Below are 8,623 nucleotides of genomic sequence, written 5' to 3' on the forward strand. Positions count from 1 at the left end.
ACGACCCGGTACACTTGCCGGTGAGTTTTAGGTGTTTTGGGAAATTCATTTTTCCACAAAAATACCATCAAGTTTTTGGCGCCGTTGCCGGGGATTGATTTAGATCAACAATGATTAAGTGGGTGAGAAGTCTAGATCAAGCATTTTCTTTATTTTTGTTTTCTGTTTCAAAGTGAAACCAAGGTGTTTGAGTTTTTGCCTCACTAAGAAATTCTCATCTCTGATATGAGTAATTTCAATTTTCCTTGGTGTTGTGTTTTCCAAAATGCAAATGGAGTTCAACTCATCTTGTGATCAAAAAAATTTTATGGGATATTACCCACCATCACCAATCTCTAATGGTAGCAGGGAATATCACCAAGAAAATATAAAGTCTGAGCACTCCAATCCATGGAGATTTGTTTCAGAGACACAAGATGAGCAAGAGAATCATATGGGATACTTCCCACCACCACAAAATGATGCAAGTCATGATTCTAATGGTGGCTGGGAGTATTACCAAGAAACTGCAAATTCTGAGCAGTCAAGTCACATGAGAGATTGTCCAATAGCCAAAGACTCACAACCAAAACAAACTTCCAATAGCCAAAGACTCTCAAAACTTGAGTCCATGCTCAAAAGATTTACGGAGGAGACAAAGAAGTACTGGGAAGAACAAGAAACGTCCCTCAAAAACATGGAAGTGCAGCTAGCTCAGTTGGTGAGTGCAATGAAAAAGGAGGAAAAACAAGAGGAATAGGCTACTGAGTCAAGTGAATTTTTAGTGAAAAAGAAAGAGGTGGTGGAAATAGTTGAAAATGAAACTGCACTTGAGATGACCAGGGAACATGAAGACTCACAACTCTCACAAACGTCCCTGACCCAAAAACTCTCAACAATTGAATCTGTGATCGAAAAATATGAAGAGAAGATGAAGAAATGTTGGGAAGATCAACAAACCTCCTCAATGAAAAAGCTATTAAGTCAAATGTTGAGTGCAAGGGAGGAAATGGAAGAGCAAGAAAGTGAGGAAGTCATTCCAAACTCAAGTGAGGCAGAGAAGTACATGAAGGAGGAGTTCATGGAACCACCAGTTCAAAAGGCTCTCGATGAATACAAAACTCTAATAATCACACAGCAACCAAGACTTGGATTCAAAGAAGTGAAGGCAACTAACAAGAGTACCAATCCTGTCCCTGATCCAGCAAGCAAGATCAATCAAGCCATTTGCAAAAGGAAGCTTGCTAAGGAAAGGCCAAGGCAAGGGACAGTAGCTGAAACTTCTCCTCTTTTGAAGTCATTTCTCTTAACAAATTGGAAGAAGAGGAAGAAAGTAAAGAACAGGTAGACAATAGGTACATTTTTTTTCTCCTTGCTTTGTTCAAATTCAATAAATTGGCATATGGTTATGTTCTAAGTTTGGTGTTGCCTTGCAACAAATTGTTTTCAATCCCTTTGGATGATTGCATCAATTCTACATGGAAGTGTCACATTAAGATTCTAAGTTTGGTGTGCCACTTATTTTGTTTTTATGTAAATCATCCAGCAACACCACTTGTCTGCATAATCATAATGCCTTTGCAGTATTATTTTTCTTTTAAGTTTTCTCTTTGTTTTAGTCATTTTTGCTTTTAATGCTTTTATTTAGTTTGCCACTTAACTGTTTTTGTTAATACATCACCAATAAATCATTATTCATGACAGGATTCTTGGCTTGGTGATTGTATTTAACATACAACAGTTTCATTTAGTTTTATCTCAAATAAAATGGACATAGGATTGCATTCTAAGTTTGGTGTTGCTATGCAACAAAATTTGGTTCAAATTCTTACAAGATACTTGCATTAATTCCAAGTGAAAGTGTCACACTAAGTTTGGTGTGCCACTTATTTTTTATGCAATGTATTGTGCTCACTTTCTTAAGTTTGCAATCACAATGTCTCTGTCTCTTGTGCCTTGATTATTATCTTTAATTTTGCTTGCTTAGAACACATGTACTACTAACTTTTTATTGTGTAAGACATTCATGATCCATCTTAGCCCCATAGCCATTGTTCTAATTGTTGCTTGAGGATGAGCAAGCATTTTGAGTTTAGCAAGGGAAGGAGGAAGAATAGAGGAAAAAGGACAACAATAATGAAGATGAACTACAAGGTTGTAGAGTTCCTTTTCTCCTCATTTGTTTCCAACACTTAAAATGCATGATTGTCTTTATATTCTCTGTATGCATGTGTGGTATGAATAAGAATAGCTTGAATATTGATTTGTAACATGTTGCCATGCCATTATGACTACCAACTTGAGTTTTGTAAAGCTTAAAGCAGTAAAGCATCATGATCATAAACAAACAAGGCATTAAAGAAGAACTTAGCATGTGCATACAAGTATTGGAAAGCTAGTATGATTAATTGTTGCTCAATTGCATTGGATTTTATTTAATTGAAGTTTTTATCTAGTACATTTTGTGAAATCTTTTGAAAATCATGAAAACCTTGAAGAAGCAAATACAAATTAAGGCAAAAAAAGAAAAAGGGAAAGAATGAGAAAGCTGAAGGCTCTGAGTACCAATGACAATATGTTAAGTACTTGTGGTGTTTATGTATCAAGCCAAATGCTTGAAAACAAAACACTTAGAAGTCAAGGCTAGGCTCAAGTGCAAAAGCACTCCCTCAAAGCTCAAGGTTCTGAGCATCAATGATTAGAGAGTCAAGAAAAGAAAAGAAAAATGAGCTTAATAGAGTCCTCTAATTAAATGCTTGTGGTACTTATGTATCAAGTGGTAATACTTGAAAACAAAGCATTTAGAATCGTAGCTTTGTTATTAACTCATGGGGCAAAGCACCCAAAAGGAGAAGCTAATAAGAAAAGCAAAAGCTTGTTTCAAGGAAGAAATATAAGAAAAAGATTTCATAAAATGAGCTAGATAGAAGCATCAATCATTTATATTTCTTTTGTGATTGTAGCATGCATAGAAAACTAGCCTACCATGAACATTGAGTTGCTATTCTTCTTACCTTGGATTGTCAATCTTTATTGCATGATTCTTTTCTTGCTTGGGGACAAGCAAGGTTTAAGTTTGGTGTTGTGATGACATGTCACCATGTCATGTTTTTCTATGCTTTTTCATATAAGAAATTGATAATTAGTGCTTAAATATTGCATTCTTTTATGCTTAAAGGGTATATTTCCTTGATCTTTTAATTTTATAAATTTAGTAGGAAATAAGAAGAAAAAGAAGCAAAGAAGCAAAAATAAGCTAAAAAGGAGAAAAAAAGAACTTTGGGGCACACTTTGAAGTTGGAGCACACTTTGGAGCCTTAGGCCACGCTTTTAAAAGCGTGGCCCATGACCAAATCAAGGAGACATCACAACCAGCACTCAAAGCTCAGTTCACAAAGTGAACTTAGCTTTGCCGTACAAAAAAACTTAGCTTGGAGGCAAGAATTTTCGCTAAGTTAAAAGTTGTGCGTTTACAGCATGACCATGCCTTCTTCAAAGGGCCATAACTTGAGCTACAGATGTCCAATTGATGTGCTTCCAGTTGCGTTGGAAAGCTGACATTCAGAGCTTTCCAACAATATATCATAGTCCATATTTGGCATGAAATTGAGGCACGAGTGAAATGCATCTTTAAGGGCTAAAAATAAGCAAAAAAATCAGCCAATGCTTTCACCAAGGCTCGAAGGGGGAGACACAAGGAAAGCAAGGCAAGAGCAAAATAGTGCTCAGTTCACTTTTCCAACTTAGCTTTATCGGGCTTCCACTCAAGAAAATTCAAGGAAAAGGCTCACAAAACTTCTTCCACCAAGAGTTGAACTTGGGACCTTGAAGACAAAAGCAAGGCGCCACAAGGGGAGCTCAGTTGGTTTTCCCAACTGAGCACTACTTCTCCCTTTTTCCCCACATTTTGACACGGACCAAAGGCACCAAGCAAGCCTTGTGCGCACCATTTTGGCACACAACCAAGGCTGGACGTGCATCAAATGACACGGACAGCACAACTTGAAAGCTAAGTTGGGTTTTCCAACTGAGCTTTCCCCTGGGAGCAACACCCATGGACCAAAAATTGAATAAAAATTCCATTTAAATTCAATTCTTCTCCAAATTGAATCAAGGCCAACCAAACCCATTTCTCCTCAGATCCAAAGCAAGCAAAGCCCACATTATCACTCAAAGGCACAAGAACAAGCTAGAATTAGGATTTTCATTTAATTTATTTTTCATTTCAATTTCATTTTTTTTTACTTTGTAAAGCCTATATAAAGGCATCAATTCCATCTCATTAAATGAGCTGAATTGTATGGAGGCTAGCTCCAATAGGGAGTTTTGCACTTTTAGTTTTCATTTTGCTTTCTCTCTTATTTTTCTTTTCTGTCTTGAAATTTTGGATTGAGATTGGAAGGAATTCTGTTTTCATTCTCCATCCGCAGCTTCTTCTTCTACTCTTTCTGCAATTTACTTTTCTTTATTTCTTTTGCAATTATTCTTGTTGGATCAAGGAAGGATTTGAGATCTAGACTTGTTATCTAGTCTCTTTCACTCCTGAGATCTTGAACCACCTTTAAATTGCTGCAAATTAAGCATTGCTTTTCTGTTTTTAAAATTCTCCAAGCATTTTTACTTTCTATTGCATTGCTTCCAATTTACATTTCCTGCAATTGCTCTAAATTCTTATTCACTGAAATTTTGCTTCTCTGTTTACATTGCTTCCAGCACCCCAACCCTTTACTTTTCATGCAATTTACATTTCTTGTCATTTAAGATTCTTGCAATTTACTTTTCTTGTTCTTTAAGTTTCTGCACATTTACTTTCTGCACTTTAATTCCTCTTGTCATTTACTTTCTATTGTTTCAACTGTCACTCAAATCACTCAATGTTAGCTTGACTAAACTAATCACCCACTAAAGTTGCTTGATCCATCAATCCCTGTGGGATCGACCTCACTCTAAGTGAGTTTTACTACTTGATACGACCCGGTACACTTGCTTCATACCAACAATCTCCGTGGGATTCGACCCTTACTCACGTAAGGTATTACTTGGACGACCCAGTGCACTTGCTGGTTAGTTGTATCGAAGTTGTGAACCATGGTATTGGCACCATGTTCTTGGCGCCACTGCCAGGGAAAGAAAGAGCCATGAATTTTACATCATTAAAGTGTAATCACGATTACGCGTACCAAGTTGCTCACGTTGCCAGGGATTGTTTGAGCCTGGACATCACAATTTCGTGCACCAAGTTTTTGGCACCGTTGCCGGGGATTGTTTGAGCCTGGACATCACAATTTCGTGCACCAAGTTTTTGGCGCCGTTGCCGGGGATTGTTTGAGTTTGGACAACTGACGGTTCATCCTGTTGCTCAGATTAGGTAATTTTCTTTTTGTTTTCTTTTCAAAAAATTTTCAAAAATTTTTCAAATCTTCTCACCTGTTTTCGAAAAAAAAAATTTATTCTTAAAATAAAAATGTTTTCAAAAATTTTATAATTTTATTCAAAATTTTTAAGAATGAATTCTAGTGTTTCATGAAGCATGTGAAGCCTGGCTGGCTGTAAAGCCATGTCTAAATTCTTTTGGACTGAGGCTTCCAAACCATCAGAGGTAAGTTACATACTTGATAAATGATGAGCAGCAATTTGTTATCAAGAAAAATATACTCTGGTGTTAAATGCTGAAGCTTGGCTGGCCATTGGCCATGTCTAGTGTTTTGGACTGGAGCTTTCTTTGAAAGCTTGGCTGGCTAGTGAGCCATGTCTAATTCCTGGACTGAAGCTTTAGATTAAGAATGCAAGATTCCTGGAATTCATATTAAAAATTTTGGAATCCTTATTTTCCCTTTTCAATAACTTTTCGAAAAAATCTAAAAAAATTAGAAAATCATAAAAATAAAAAATATTTTCTGTTTCTTGTTTGAGTCTTGAGTCATATCATAAGTTTGGTGTCACTTGCATATGCATCTTGCATTTTTTCGAAAATATCATGCATTCATAGTGTTCTTCATGATCTTCAAGTTGTTCTTGGTAAGTCTTCTTGTTTGATCTTGATGATTTTTTGTTTTGTGTCTTTTCATGTTTATCATATGCATTCTTGAATTCTTAGTGCGTAAGCATTAAAGAATTCTAAGTTTGGTGTCTTGCATGTTTTCTTTGCATTAAAAGTTTTTCAAAATTGTGTCTATGATGTTCATCTTGGCATTCAAAGTGTTCTTGGTGTTCATCTTGACATTCATAGCATTCTTGCATGCATCACATGTTTTGATCTAAAAATTTCATGCATTGCATAATTTTCATGTTTTTCATAAAAATTTCAAAAATAAAAAAAAAATATCTTTCCTTTTTTTTCTCTCATCAAATTCGAAAATTTGGATTGATTTTTTCAAAAATTTTTAAAATCTAATTGTTTCTCATAAGTCAAATCAAATTTTCAATTTGAAAATCTTATCTTTTTCAAAATCTTTTTCAAAAATCAAATCTTTTTCAAAATTTTTTGGTTATTTTCGAAAATTTCAAAAATATTTTTCAAAAATATTTTTCTTATTTTTATCACAAATGTTCGAAAATAACATAATCAATTAATGTTTTGATTCAAAAATTTGAAGTTTGTTACTTGCTTGTTAAGAAAGATTCAAACTTTAAGTTCCAGAATCATGTCTTATGAATTCTTATGAATCAAGTCATTAATTGAGATTTTAAAAATCAAATCTTTTTCAAAACTAATTCCTATCATATCTTTTCAAAAATATCTTCTTATCTTATCTTTTTCAAAAATTTGATTTCAAAATATCTTCTCTAACTTCCTAACTTCCTATCTTTTCAAAATTTGTTTCAACTAACTAACTAACTTTTTGTTTGTTTCTTAACTTTTTCAAAACTACCTAACTAACTCTCTCTCTCTCATTTTCGAAAATATCTTCCCCCTTTTTCAAAATTTCTTTTTTTATTTATTAATTATTTTATTTTTTAATCTTAATTTTCGAAAATCACTAACATTTTTCAAACACTATTTTCAAAAATCACTAACTCCTTTTCAAACTTAATTTTCGAAAATTCCCTCCTTCTCTCTCATCTTATTTTATTTATTTATTCATCTACTAACATCTCTTCCTCACATCATCACCAAATTTGAACCCCCTCCTCTATCTGTGTTCGAATTTCTTCTTCTCTTCTTCTACTAACAATAAGGAACCTCTTTACTGTGACATAGAGGATTCCTCTTCTTTTCTTTTTCTTTCCTCTTTCTTATGAGCAGGGACAGAGAAAAAGGCATTCTTGTTGAAGCTGATCCAGAACCTGAAAGGACTCTGAAGAGAAAATTAAGAGAAGCTAAATTACAACAATCCAGAGACAACTTAATTGAAAATTTCGAACAAGTAAAGGAGATGGCAGCCGAACCCAACAACAATGCAAGGAGAATGCTTGGTGACTTTACTACACCAAATTCCAATTTACACGGAAGAAGCATCTCCATTCCTGCCATTGGAGCAAACAACTTTGAGCTGAAACCTCAATTAGTTTCTCTGATGCAGCAGAACTGCAAGTTTCATGGACTTCCATCTGAAGATCCTTTTCAGTTCTTAACTAAATTCTTGCAGATATGTGATACTGTTAAGACTAATGGAGTAGATCCTGAAGTCTACAGGCTCATGCTTTTCCCTTTTGCTGTAAGAGACAGAGCTAGATTATTGTTGGATTCTCAACCTAAAGACAGACTGAACTCTTGGGATAAGCTGGTCACGGCTTTCTTAGCCAAGTACTTTCCTCCTCAAAAGCTGAGCAAGCTTAGAGCTGATGTTCAAACCTTCAGACAGAAAGAAGGTGAATCCCTCTATGAAGCTTGGGAAAGATACAAACAGTTGACCAAAAAGTGTCCTTCTGACATGCTTTCAGAATGGACCATCCTGGATATATTCTATGATGGTTTATCTGAGCTATCAAAGATGTCACTGGACACTTCTGCAGGTGAATCCATTCACCTAAAGAAAACGCCTGCAGAAGCTCAAGAACTCATTGACATGGTTGCTAATAACCAGTTCATGTACACTTCTGAAAGGAATCCTATGAGTAATGGGACACCTATGAAGAAGGGAGTTCTTGAAGTTGATACTCTGAATGCCATATTGGCTCAGAATAAAATATTGACTCAGCAAGTCAATATGATCTCTCAGAGTCTGCATGGAATGCAAGCTGCATCCAACAGTACTCAAGAGGCTTCTTATGAAGAAGAAGCTTATGATCCTGAGAACCCTGCAATAGCAGAGGTGAATTACTTAGGTGAACCTTATGGAAACACCTATAACTCATCATGGAGAAATCATCCAAATTTCTCATGGAAGGATCAAAAGCCTCAACAAGGCTTTAATAATGGTGGAAGAAACAGGTTTAACAATAATAAGCCTTTTCCATCATCAACTCAGCAACAGACAGAGAACTCTGAACAAAATGCTTCTAATTTAGCAAACTTAGTCTCTGGTCTATCCAAGGCCACTGTAAGTTTCATGAATGAAACAAGGTCTTCCATTAGAAATTTGGAAGCACAAGTGGGCCAGCTGAGTAAAAGGATCACTGAAATCCCTCCTAGTACTCTCCCAAGCAATACAGAAGAGAACCCAAAAGGAGAGTGCAAGGCCATTGACATAAGCACCATGGC

The 8,623-nt window shown here is 35.5% G+C and overlaps 1 non-coding gene across 1 annotated transcript; it reads right to left on the minus strand.

Moving 5' to 3' along the window:
- Positions 1–7,751: 7,751 nt before the first annotated feature.
- LOC148545972 (small nucleolar RNA R71) lies at positions 7,752–7,859 on the minus strand. Its single transcript, XR_015900740.1, has one exon. It is a non-coding gene; the product is annotated as a small nucleolar RNA R71 (small nucleolar RNA).
- Positions 7,860–8,623: the final 764 nt, after the last annotated feature.

Source organism: Arachis ipaensis, chromosome B9, assembly GCF_059453495.1.
Source record: "Arachis ipaensis isolate K30076 ecotype BB chromosome B9, ASM5945349v1, whole genome shotgun sequence".
In the NCBI taxonomy this organism is placed as follows: domain Eukaryota; kingdom Viridiplantae; phylum Streptophyta; class Magnoliopsida; order Fabales; family Fabaceae; genus Arachis; species Arachis ipaensis.